The sequence below is a fragment of the Aethalodelphis obliquidens genome, unplaced genomic scaffold, assembly GCF_003676395.1.
Source record: "Aethalodelphis obliquidens isolate GAN/ISIS:26980383/991018 unplaced genomic scaffold, ASM367639v1 scaffold19, whole genome shotgun sequence".
In the NCBI taxonomy this organism is placed as follows: domain Eukaryota; kingdom Metazoa; phylum Chordata; class Mammalia; order Artiodactyla; family Delphinidae; genus Aethalodelphis; species Aethalodelphis obliquidens.
In genome coordinates, this window is record NW_020837963.1 from 14,932,474 (window position 1) to 14,945,512 (window position 13,039).

Genomic DNA, 13,039 nt, shown 5'->3' on the forward strand with positions numbered 1-13,039 from the left:
ATCTGGTAGATATTTCTGTTATTTCCTGGGCTGAGGAAGCCTAGGGGAGAAACAGGTTTAGAGAAGAAAATTGAGAGTTTTATCTCTGCAATGGGAAGATAGAAGGACAACACCCTTATTTCCAGACCCCAGGTTAATGGGGTGGGGGAGGAAAGAGAGCCATCAGTCCAGAGGGCAGTAGGGAAAGAGGAAGAGACATTTTAACGGAACAACCACGTTTGAGACAGGGCATGGGAGAAGAGAAAGCTTAGAGAAGCCAGTGATGGGAAGGGAGTGTCTGATGATACACTGTGAGTTCCACAGAACACACCGGCGGATTTGTAAGTGTGGAGAGGAAGGGGAATTGGGTCACATTAGTGCAGGTGCCTAGTTGTTTTGGTGATGATGGCTGACTTATGGGGCTTGGGCTTCTGCCGATGGCTGAGCTGAAGTGTTCATAAAGCCTAAGGGATTTGTGTGATCATCTGAGTGGAAGGTACCTGGTTTAATATATCTTCTATGGGAGCCGCTGGGCAATTGTTCTATCTTGCAGTCTCCACGGAGTGTGGTGGAGCAGAAGAGAGTCAAGGCCTCCTACCAGATGTCTTCTTTAGGAGGCAAGGGGCTCTGGACTTGTTGACAGCTGGCCAGGGGCTGGCTTTATCTGGAGCAGGAATCTAGGCCTCACATCTTGGTCACACCATGAAGCACGAGGCTCCTGTTTACAAAACGCTCTTCTATTGCAGGCAGCCTTTTCTGCTCATGTGTTGGGTAGCAATGGCACTGGAATCATGAATTATTACGAATTATGAGTTATTACGAATTATTATATCTACAGCTTGGAATTCATATGCGAAATGTGAAACTTTCCATCTGCTGGCATAATAACTGAACCCTCTCAGTGTCTTTAAACTACACCAACTTAGAAAACTCTTAAGTTGACTTTTACTTTTTTAAGCATTATTTCTTATCTGATGAAACACAGTGTAAGAAAGACATAAAATGAGAATTATATCACATGGAGAATGGAACTCTAAGCTCACGTGAATGCATGCACAGATTTATTTTTCTTTTCTAAGCAAATAAATGATCTTACGTTTAGACTTCCAGGTGAGGCTAAGATCCTAGAAACTCAATAATAAATAAGTTCTATGGTTAAAGGAAGGAGAAACAAGAGGAAGAGTGAATGCGCATTTCTTTCTTTTTTGTTTTGGTTTTCAGTTTAGACAGTTTAGAGGCCGAGGGGCCAACCGGGCTTGTCCCGGCATCGTAGAGCATATTCCCATCTGTCCTATGCCAGGAGGGGGAGTAGAAGCTCGTCTCTCTTCTCCAACACCCGCCCCCCGGAAAGACTTAAATGGACCTTTCTTAATACCTCCAGGATGTGTATCAACCACCAAAAGAGCATCAAAAAGGTTAAAGGCCTGGACTCTCATGAGTGTCTTTTTTCTACTCTGGAATTGGTGTGTCGTGTAGTATAGACAAGAAGCTCTCTTTGGATAAAATTAGCATTGTTTTATTTTAAACTTAAAATGTCTTGACTAGTTGTTTATTTTACAATTCACAACAGTAAAAGTTCTTCTTTTTTGGTGTATAGATTTATGAATTTTGACACGTGTAGGGTCATGTAACTACATCCACTGTCAAGATACAGAACAGGGCTTCCGTGGTGGCACAGTGGTTGAGAGTCCACCTGCCGATGCGGGTTCGTGCCCTGGTCCGGGAGGATCCCACATGCCGCGGAGCAGCTGGGCCTGTGAGCCATGGCCGCTCAGCCTGCGCGTCCGGAGCCTGTGCTCCGCAAAGGGAGAGGCCACAGCAGTGAGAGGCCCGCGTACCGCAAAAAAAAAAAAAAAAAAAAAGATACAGAACAATTCCATCACCTCCCCAAATTCTGTCATGCTACCCCTTTATACATTCAATCTTTTAAAGTAAATTATATTTTTAGGCACTTGGTCTATATCACTAGGTGCACCTTAAAAATTTATTTTACATTCTAGAAAGATGAGCCAGCCACTCTCTGTAATACCAGTAGAAGAAATCCTTTCACTCTGGGCCCACCATGACAGAAACAGGCCCTGTAATGGGCCACAGATGTTTTCTGTCCAGCAGGATTAGTTTGCTCTTTGATTTCACTCATTGTTTATATCCATAGGAGCTCAGCTCTCTTTATGTTTCTTCCATTCCTGCTCATAAAATAGTTACTGGTCTCCTCACCATTTCTACTGTTCTTTAAATGTGTTCAAGCGACTCTTAAAACATGGTGTCCAGAATTAGATGCAATGGCCCAGACGTTGATATTATACGCCATGGACCTGGCTGGGACATACTTTCTTCCTTTCAGATTCGTTCTGAAACTGCACTGGCGTTTTTGTTTTTTCAGCCGTAATTCACTGTTTACTGACAATGAGTATCTGGTCAACTATACAAATTTAAAAAGTTTAACACATGGCTGTTAGTTCTTTTAGTCCTTAGCCTGTATATGTGGCACTGGGATTCTTGCACCCAAGTAAAGTCTTTTATACTTGCCCTTCTTAATGTTTTCAGTGTAAAATTTGGCCAAAGTCCCAGCTTGTTAACACGGGTTTAGGTCCTTTTTCCAGGACACTATGCATAGGCTTCTCTTACTCGGCTTTCCATAAAGGATGGAAGGTAGCCAAGAATCTCTCTCGCTGCCTGACATCTCCCTTTAATTGCAGTGCCCCTCTTTGCCCATTTTCTTATTTGGTCATATCTCTTCACAGGGGAAAGAAAGATATGATAGCTGAAGTCACCCAAAAATGATAACGAGAAAGGGGGCAAACCCTGTGCATGTGATGTACCTGCAGCTACACTGACGATTCCTTGTTTAGGGGGTTCTCAGGACACTGATAACTGGGTCTTATCTAAAAAAGCAAGTTGACAACCTAATCAAAAAACTGGCTCATAATTGAGATTATTACCTTATTATGATGTATTAGGCAAGACATAGAAGTAGCACGGTCTTGTCTAAAGGATAAAAGGAATTATCTATCAGTAATATTTCATCAGTACATAATTAATGAGCGCCATATAAAAATAAGGAGGAATAGATTGGATTAAGTTATATGAATTCTGCTTGTCACCTTTACATGTATGTTTTAGTAAGAATGCAGAGAACCAATTTTTCATTTTACAGGATGTATTTCTAGGGCATTCTGTAATTCTTTGCCACTATTCCCTATCTATCTATCTCTCTATCATCTATTTTATTCAATTTTATTGTAAGAACTTAACATGGGGTCTATTCCCTTGACAAATTAAAAAATCCACAATACAGTATTGTTAATTACAGGCACAATGTTATAGAGCTTTCTTTCTTAATATCAGTTTTATTGAGATATAACTTACATATCACACAACTAACTCTTTAAAAAGCATACCCTTATAGTGGTTTTAGTTATTTTCACTTTTTAATAGTGTCTTTTTTCATACAGAGTTTTCAGGGATTGATGTAGTTCAACTCATTGATATTTTTCCACCTTTATTGTTTATGCTTTTTGTATCCTAATGCAAGATTTCCTTCCTGAACACAATTCAAAAAAGTTATTCTCCTACATTTTCTTCTGAAATTTAAAAAATTTTGTTTTTCACATTTAGGTTTTTAATTCCCCTAATACAGACTTTTATGTATGGTGTGAACTTACGGATCTAAGTTACCTTTTTTAAAATGGATAACTGATTGACCCCAAAGCATTTATTGAATGGTTCATCCTTTCCCACTGATTTGCAATGTTAGTTCAGTGATATTTTGTGTTTCTATATATATTTACTTTATAAAATGTTTTAACTGCCTTTTGGTCTTTATTGTATCAAAACCTCAAGGTCTTAATTATTAGACTTTATAATGATATTTCTTAGAGCAAAGATATCTCCTGTCTTTTTAATAAAAAATGTTTGATTTCTTTGCCCTTTGCTCTTCTAAATAAAATTTAACATTGGCTTATCAAGTTCCACACAAAACCTTAATAAAATTTGAGATGAATTTTATTGAGTTCATAGATTGATCTGGAGAGAATTGACTTTATTACAGTGGCTGTTCCCAACCATGAACATGGTCTGTCTAACTGGCAGCTTCCTTAATTTCTGATCCCTGCTTCCAACTTGAGATGAATTTGCAAATAAGGCCATTTTTCTCTTGGTTCTTTCCCTTTTCCTTTCTGAATCATTCTTTCATTAAGTCAGAAATATTAATCGAAGGTCTCCTGCATGCCAGTCTCATTAGCCACTGTGTGAAAGTTCACGCAGACCTGCCCAGACATCCTGGTTGACCTTGTCTTCTCTTTTCAAACAAAGCTATGTTTAAGCTTAACTGGATATTGACCTAAAATGTGAGTGACTAGTAGGATTAACCCTCCTAATGTGTGTTTGCAATTATTAAATGGAACTGTCACCATAAATCAGTCTCTGATTGGTGGCTTCCTCCTGGGAAATATTTTGAGCTGAGTTGATTTTTGTTTGTTTGTTTGTGGTACGCAGGCCTGTCACGGTTGTGACCTCTCCCGTTGCGGAGCACAGGCTCAGCGGCCATGGCTCACGGGCCCAGCTGCTCCGCGGCATGTGGGATCTTCCTGGACCAGGGCACGAACCCGTGTCCCCTGCATCGGCAGGCGGACTCCCAACCACTGTGCCACCAGGGAAGCCCGAGCTGAGTTGACTTTTTTTTTTAAATATCCTTTACCTCTAGTGCATCTGCTGGAGTATAAATTCTGGAAGAAGGCATTCCAGATCCCTTTACTCATTTCCCGTCTATTCAGGATCTCCACACTGAACGGACCTCCATTCAGTTACAATGTGGGGAGAAAGCCTCTGTTGACACATCTCATACTGAATTTCCCAAACAAGAAATGTGGGATTTAGAGGGCTTGTGAGGTGTGTGAAAGAGTAGAGGTGAGGCTCAGAAGGGGATTCTTAGATGAAGAGAAAACTAAAGGACAATGTTAAAGGTAGAAACTCAGAACACAACACTTGAAGAGAGAGGCCAAAGCATGACGTTAAAGTGCTGTGAGGGAAACTTAAAGTGTTCATTTTAGTTCATTGAGCTAGTGAAAGATGCCGAAAGCCTGTACCCTTAAGACAATAGTTTTCTTTCTTTCCTTTTTTTTTTTCTTTTTCGAGACTAACGGCATTTTTTATTTTTCCTAGAGAAAGAAGCAAGTTCTTATATTGGGCTTAGAACAATACCTCATTCATATGTTCAGCAAATGTTGATTTAATGAATTTATCAAAGTCCATAAAGATTCCCACCTCCGTTATATAACATGCAAGTTAAAGCTGTCCCCGCACTCAGATTTTGCTTGCGTTTTGTTGTTCCTGAAAGAACAATAGACAACAAGGGGGTAACATTTTTCCTGTTTTAAATGCCACCTCGGTAAAGATGTCCTCCGACATTTTAATATCTTGAAAGCATTGTCTCTTTCTTCCCACTTTCATGGGCAAAAGGCATTTTGATTCTCTGCTGGTAAAAATAAAATTTATGAAAATGCTTTCTCATCTTTATGAGGACTAATTTCAACCTTCAAAATGGTTTTTTAACTTAAAAAGTCACAACTATTTGGATGCTCTTTCTTTTATTTTAACCAGTTGCGAGCACATTTACAGCTTCCTCACGACTACCAACACATCACATAAAGTTATTCCTAATCATACTTTTCAAGTACAATGTATCATTTTCTGCTGTAATGATTTTAAATGTTTTTTTTTAAAGGAGGGTGAAAAAGGCTCTTCTTTTTTTTCCCAGAATGAAATCACACTTGTACAGTTTGACATAGCAAATGGCTATGACACACTTGAAGATGATGAATACTTTGCAGAGAGACAGGACATTTACATTTTATAAAAACCATTTTCTTGGTTTCCGCTTTGCTTGTGTCAGGATGACTCATTTTGTCCTTTATTCTGGGGAAGTCTTAATGAATGTCTGAGTAAAGAAGAAGTGAAAGCTACATGCCCTTTAGGATCCAGAACAGTGAAAAAGCTTTTTATAGCAGATGTTCCTTGCATATTTATATGTGTGAAATCCAAATGCAGTAGCTTTTCTTTTTGTCGATGATAAAAGTTATTCTAACCACCCAAAGCAGGAAGAAAGTCAGTAATTTTCTGTGGGTGTTGATCTTTTGTTCTCTTCTCTTTTTCTCACTGTCAACCTCTTCCTCTCTCTTTTGGTGAAAGATTTTGGCGCAGTATAATAAAAAATAGAAAGATTAAAGAGGTAGCCATGACCTTAAGCTGAGGGTTGTCATGACATAATGCAAATAAGTGGGCTCTTGGTCAATGGTGAATTAGTATTAAAATATTAAAATATGTGGTCTTTCTACCATTATGAATGCCCTGCTGTAAGGATTAGTCTAAACCCCCTTTGTACATAATTATATTGTCACCCATAGTGCTGAATGATCACTCTTGTTCTTGGTACATTTTTTACATTTTCTACGACTGTTTGATCTATTCAGTTTTCAGCAAACAATTCCTCAGTAGTCAGAATACATAATTCCTCAAATTTAGCCCAGAGAGAGATTAAGTGAAAAAAATCACACAGCTAATAAGAAGAACTGGACTCACTCAAGGCCCATTTAAAAATAAATCAACTCCAGAGGGCAGACAGCAGAAGCAAGAAGAACTACAATCCTGCAGCCTGTGGAGCAAAAACCACATTCACAGAAAGATAGACAAGATGAAAAGGCAGAGGGCTATGTACCAGATAAAGGAACAAGGTAAAACCCCAGAAAAACAACTAAATGAAGTGGAGACAGGCAACCTTCCAGAAAAAGTATTCAGAATCATGATAGTGAAGATGATCCAGGACCTCAGAAAAAGAATGGAGGCAAAGGTCGAGAAGATGCAAGAAATGTTTAACAAAGACCTAGAAGAATTAATGAACAAACAGAGATGAACAATACAATAACTGAAATGAAAACTACACTAGAAGGAATCAATAGCAGAATAACTGGGGCAGAAGAACGGATAAGCGACCTGGAAGGCAGAATGGTGGAATTCACTGCTGCGGAACAGAATAAAGAAAAAAGAATGAAAAGAAATGAAGACAGCCAAAGAGATCTCTGGGACAACATTAAACACAACAACATTCGCATTATAGGGGTCCCAGAAGGCGAAGAGAGAGAGAAAGGACCAGAGAAAATATTTGAAGAGATTATAGTGGAAAACTTCCCTAACATGGGAAAGGAAATAGCCACCCAAGTCCAGGAAGAGCAGAGAGTCCCAGGCAGGATAAACCCAAGGAGAAACATGCCGAGACACATAGTAATCAAATTCACAAAAATTAAAGACAAAGAAAAATTATTGAAAGCAGCAAGGGAAAAATGACAAATAACATACAAGGGAACTCTCATAAGGTTAACAGCTGATTTCTCAGCAGAAACTCTACAAGCCAGAAGGGACTGGCATGATATACTGAAAGTGATGAAAGGGAAGAACCTACAACAAAGATTACTCTACCTGGCAAGGATCTCATTCAGATTCTATGGAGAAATCAAAAGCTTGACAGACAAGCAAAAGCTAAGAGAATTCAGCACCACAAAACCAGCTCTACAACAAATGCTAAAGGAACTTCTCTAAGTGGGAAACGCAAGAGAAGAAAAGGACCTACAAAAACAAACCCAAAACAATTAAGAAAATGGTCATAGGAACATACATATTGATAATTACCTTAAATGTTAATGTATTAAATGCTCCAACCAAAAGACAGAGGCTTGCTGAATGGATACAAAAGCAAGACCCATCTATAGGCTGTCTACAAGAGACCCACGTCAGACCTAGGGACACACACAGACTGAAAGTGAGGGGATGGAAAAAGATATTCCATGCAAATGGAAATCAAAAGATTTCATTTTGATTTTCATTTTGATTACTCCAGCTGGAGTAGCAATACTCATATCAGATAAAATAGACTTTAAAATAAAGAATGTTACAAGAGACAAGGAAGGACACTACATAATGATCAAGGGATCAATCCAAGAAGAAGATATAACAATTATAAGCACCCCAATACATAAGGCAGCTGCTAACAGCTCTAAAAGAGGAAATCGACACAATAATAGTGGGGGACTTTAACACCTCATTTACACCAATGGACAGATCATCCAAACAGAAAATTAATAAGGAAACACAAGCTTTAAATGACACAATAGACCAGATAGATTTAACTGATATTTATAGGACATTCCATCCAGAAACAGCAGATTATACTTTCTTCTCAAATGTACACAGAACATTCTCCAGGATAGGTCATATCTTGGTCACAAATCAAGCCTCAGTAAATTTAAGAGAATTGAAATCATATCAAGCATCTTTTCTGACCACAATGCTATGAGATTAGAAATGAATTACAGGGAAAAAAATGTAAAAAACATAAACACATGGAGGCTAAACAATACGTTACTAAATAACCAAGAGATCACTGAAGAAATCAAAGAGGAAATCAAAAAATACCTAGAGACAAATGACAATGAAAACACGAGTATTTAATTAATTACTTAATTAAAACATTTATTGTGTGCCTACTGCATGAGTACTATATGTGTACCAATATATCAGACATTGTGCTAGGAAGTATACACAGAGTGGGGAGCAGAATAGATAGTTTGATGTTGGTCTGCTTGCAGACACATGTGAGACAAACACAGGGATGAACAAACATAGGGATCTGTAATTACAGCTTCCATCAAATCTATGGAGGAAAACGTATGTACAAATATATCTAAAGTATGTCCTTGATGTTCAGTATACAACGTGTGGGAAAGGAGAAGTTATTTCTTGACCACCAAGGAAGTTACCTGCACATCGCATTTTTCAGTACCTAGCCTCCTACGAGGTTGTAGTTTACATTGCCCAGGCAAAGCCCTGGAAACTCACGCTCTCAACACAGTTGATCCTGGAACTTCTAGTCTAGCTAAACCATATATTTATTTTTCTTTGACAATTCAAAGAATGCCTTCAGAGTTTCCTCCCATTACCACCAGGGGGTAAATCTATTAGAATAAATTTCTCATAGTGCTGATTCATAGGAGGTCTTGATTTATGTTATGCTAGATAACCAGCCTTAATCGTAGACAGTAAGAGAAAAGGTAGGTCTTGAATTTTGACTGGTCAGATGACTTTTGGTCACCAGCACCAGATCCGTGACAATCTCCAATGCCTGCCTCCTTGTGGTAAGTGAGCTTAAGAGTTTCATTCCCCATCCTGGCGCTATTCATTTTCTCATTTTGCCCATGTCTTTCAAGTTTCTGTATTTCTTGTGTCTTGTAAATACTTAAATCAACCTATTTTCTTAAAAAAAAAAAAATATATATAGCCATTCAAAGAGAAGAAAGCTCCACTATAAACATAGGAATTATTTTTACATTTGCCAATTACTTCGCAGTCATTTTCATTTCATATTCATTTTCATTCATACGAGTACATATTTCTTATGTAAGTGTGCTGAAACAGGTAGGGACAAGTTACTATGGCTGCTCAGTAGATGGCGCCAGATCCCAGGTTACCAATCAGCCCCTTTGAAAATTATATACATATTTATTTTTTTGGCTGCACCACGCAGCATGCGGCATCTTAGTTCCCCAGCTAGGGATGGAACCTGTGTCTCCTGCAGTGGAAGTGTGGAGTCTTAACCACTAGACCGCCAGGGAAGTTTCCCTTAAATTCTATTGTTTAAACTGGTGAATGGATTTCATAAGTTTGGTAGCATCTTACTTATTTCCGTGAGGAATAACAAATTGTCTTAGTTTTTTTCGCTCAACTTTCATATAGTCCAAAGCTTTACATTTTAAAATTCCACATGCTGAAAGATGATATTTATTTTTGAGGGCATGTTGAAGGTTCTTGATACTTGGGGGAAATCTATAAATAAAAGTACTCTTAGAGGTACTTACATGCTAAAAGAAAAGGTATGCATTTACAGTGTTTGAACTGCTTTTTGAATTATAACAGTAAAAAACTGCCTGTGATATTTATGTGGATGAAGCTGATTTTTAGAATTTTAATTTTAATTTTTTTTATTGAGGTATATAGTTGATCTACAATGTTGTTAGTTTCAGTTTGTAAGTTTCAGTGTTGTTAGTGTTAGTTTCAGGTGTACAGCAAAATGATTCAGTTATACACACATAGCTATTTTTTTCAGATTCTTTTCCCTTATAGGTTATTACAAAATATTGAGTACAGTTTCCTGTGAGGCTGATTTTATTAGCTTTCAAAAAAGTTTTCATCTTTTAATACTGTTCCCGTGAACTCTGAATTCAGGGCTCACCATGGGCAAAGCTTCTGTGTCTTGTGCAGATGGAGTAACAAGACAGTAACTTGCTTCATAGGTGATTGTTTCCTTTTGTAGCAATAACTGAATGGGGAGTGCCTGAGTAAATGCCATGCTTTGGGGCTGGAATAGAACCCATCTAGTAACTACTCCAAGTTAACAGTTCAGCATGTCAGTAAGTCAGTTTAACGTAAACATTAAAAAAATCTATATCACTTGAAAATTTCTTAGATCTCTCCCTACTTTCAAAATATACTAAATATTTATAATGTCTTCCTTTGAAGAGATGTTCTACTTTATAGTGTTAGCCATCATTTTATTATTTGCTGCTTGTTTCTAAATATTCCTTTAGAGTAGCTGTGATTTATGGCTTTGTGTGTTTTATCACTTAGGTAGTCTAAATACAAAAAAATATTTAATAACCAGTATAGCAAGGATGTAGATATCAGAAGGCGTGCTGGCTGAAAATACCTGCCTAACCATACCATGGTCTACAGGCTGAATATTAGCATCTCAATTTACTACGTGTAAATAATCTGACTCTTTACTCAACAAATGGCATTCTGATTACTAATGTGAGTCCCAGGTTGGAAGAACTTTGTTGGAAGAACTTGCTCTGGAGATAATATAAGTATTCTGGTTACCACTTAAAGGATGTATTCCCTCTTTACTGTAAGTGAATGAAATGGCTTTCAATCCAGTGGGGACACGAGAGTTTAGTAGCTGACCTGGAAGGCTGAGGGTCAGCTATCTTATAGCAAACTCTCCAAGCTGTGAGGCCATTCCAGAGAAACCAGCTTACCGTGTCCTGCCTCACCTCACACCTCTCTCTTTTGCTTTGTTACTATCATAGCAGAGAGTGAGAAAATCTAAAGGACGCTTCATTAGAAATTCTCAACATTGACCACAGAAAGAAGTCAGGTGGGTCCCTTTGGAAGAGACTCATTTAAAAATAAAGAGGTTTAATGCTTTAAACTCAGAATAGCATGGTTGCTGATACCATAAACTCTGCAATTAAACTTTGTGAATTTAAATTCTAGGTCCTCCATTTACTAGACCTGTGAGCTTGTTGTCTCCCTGTAAAATGGGGTTTATAAAATTCCTAATGCATAGGGTTTTAGGGGGGGATAAATGCACACAAAATTCTAAGCACAAGCGATGTCGACCATTAATCATTTTTTTAAGTCCCCTTGACTTACAGCAAACATTCTGAGGAAATGATTTCTTTTCTCTAGAATGTCTGCCTTCAGGGAGAGAATACACACGTCAAGGGGACTTGGAATGTCAGAGCCTCGAGGTTCAGAGCAGTGATCCTCGAACTGTAGCATTCAGTAGGAGGACCTAGTAAGTCATAGTTGATTGGGCCCTCCCCGGAGAATCTGATTCGCTAGGTTTGTGGTGCGGCCCCTGAATTTACACGTTTAACAAGTTCCCAGGTGATTCTGGTCTGGGGACCATGCTTTGAGAAACAACGGTTTCATTGAAAGGATGTAGAAGGTCAACTTAAAGGTGCTAGGAGGCTGAGAAGGATAACACCTAGTATTTCACCTGTGAAGGAAAAGGCAGGTTATCAGGAAAAGGGGATGGAAGTGGAGAGAGGAAGCCATGAGGAGAGCATAAAAGGTGCAAGATAGGCACCACAGGGAATGATGAGCACTCTCGCAAGGCTGACACCCTAACCAGAGTAATAATGGTAACAATTGTCATTAAGCAGTGACTCTGCTAGTGACTGTGCTAAGAATTTCAGTGAAACCTTTGTTTCTCAAAGCATGGTCCCCAGACCAGAATCACCTGGGAACTTGTTAAACATGTAAATTCAGGGGCCTCGCCACAAACCTACCGAATCAGATTCTCTGGGGAGGGCCCAATCAACTATGACTTACTAGGTCCTCCTACTGAATGCTACAGTTCGAGGATCACTGCTCTAAACCTTGAGGCTCTCACATTCCAAGTCCCCTTGACGGGCGTATTCTCTCCCTGAAGGCAGACATTCTAGAGAAATGATGAATGGTCGACACAGCTCGCTTCATCTTTGCACAGCAGAAATAAAAGCCAGTGGAAAGTGACTTCAGAATCCATTGGGAAGAATGTTCCCGGTGAGTACCTGTGGGCACGCTGTCCATATTTGCTTCTGTATCTCTTCTTTTATTAATGCTTCCATGGCTTTTAAAAACCGATTTATAATTGACAAAAAATTGTAAGACATTTAAAGTGTATAGTGTGATGATTTGATATACATGGTGTATGGACTCCAAAGGGGGAACGTTTTTGACAGGGATCTTCAGAATGAAACAAAATGGAAAAAAGCAATCCTGGATGAAGGCCCACACATGTGCCAACTAGCCTGTGGCTACACTGTATTTATTTTACAGTGAGAATCCATTCTGAGTAAGCCTATTTCTATACCTTCAATATTCCTATATTTAATTGTGCTATTCCCTGAAGGTCTGCAGGAAAGTTTCTGCCTGTGACACATACTGGGGTTGGCTCTCTCATCACTCAATCTGAACCACTTTCCCTTGCTTTCTTCTTATTATAGAGAATAGGAAGCTAAAATCCCACTTTACACTCTCTTGCAACTAGGGTGGCTGTGTGATAGAGCCTGGTCCTTGAGGGATAAGAAGTCTACTAGAAACCTCGGGGAAAGCCTTTGTTTCTGGATACAGATGACTCCTTTTTCTGATTTCGTTCATCATCTTCCTCCTGGGGAAATGGTCTTGATTGGCAGAGCTTCCTAAGCAACTTGAAACCATTAGGAAGAGGCCACTATCTTTGAGC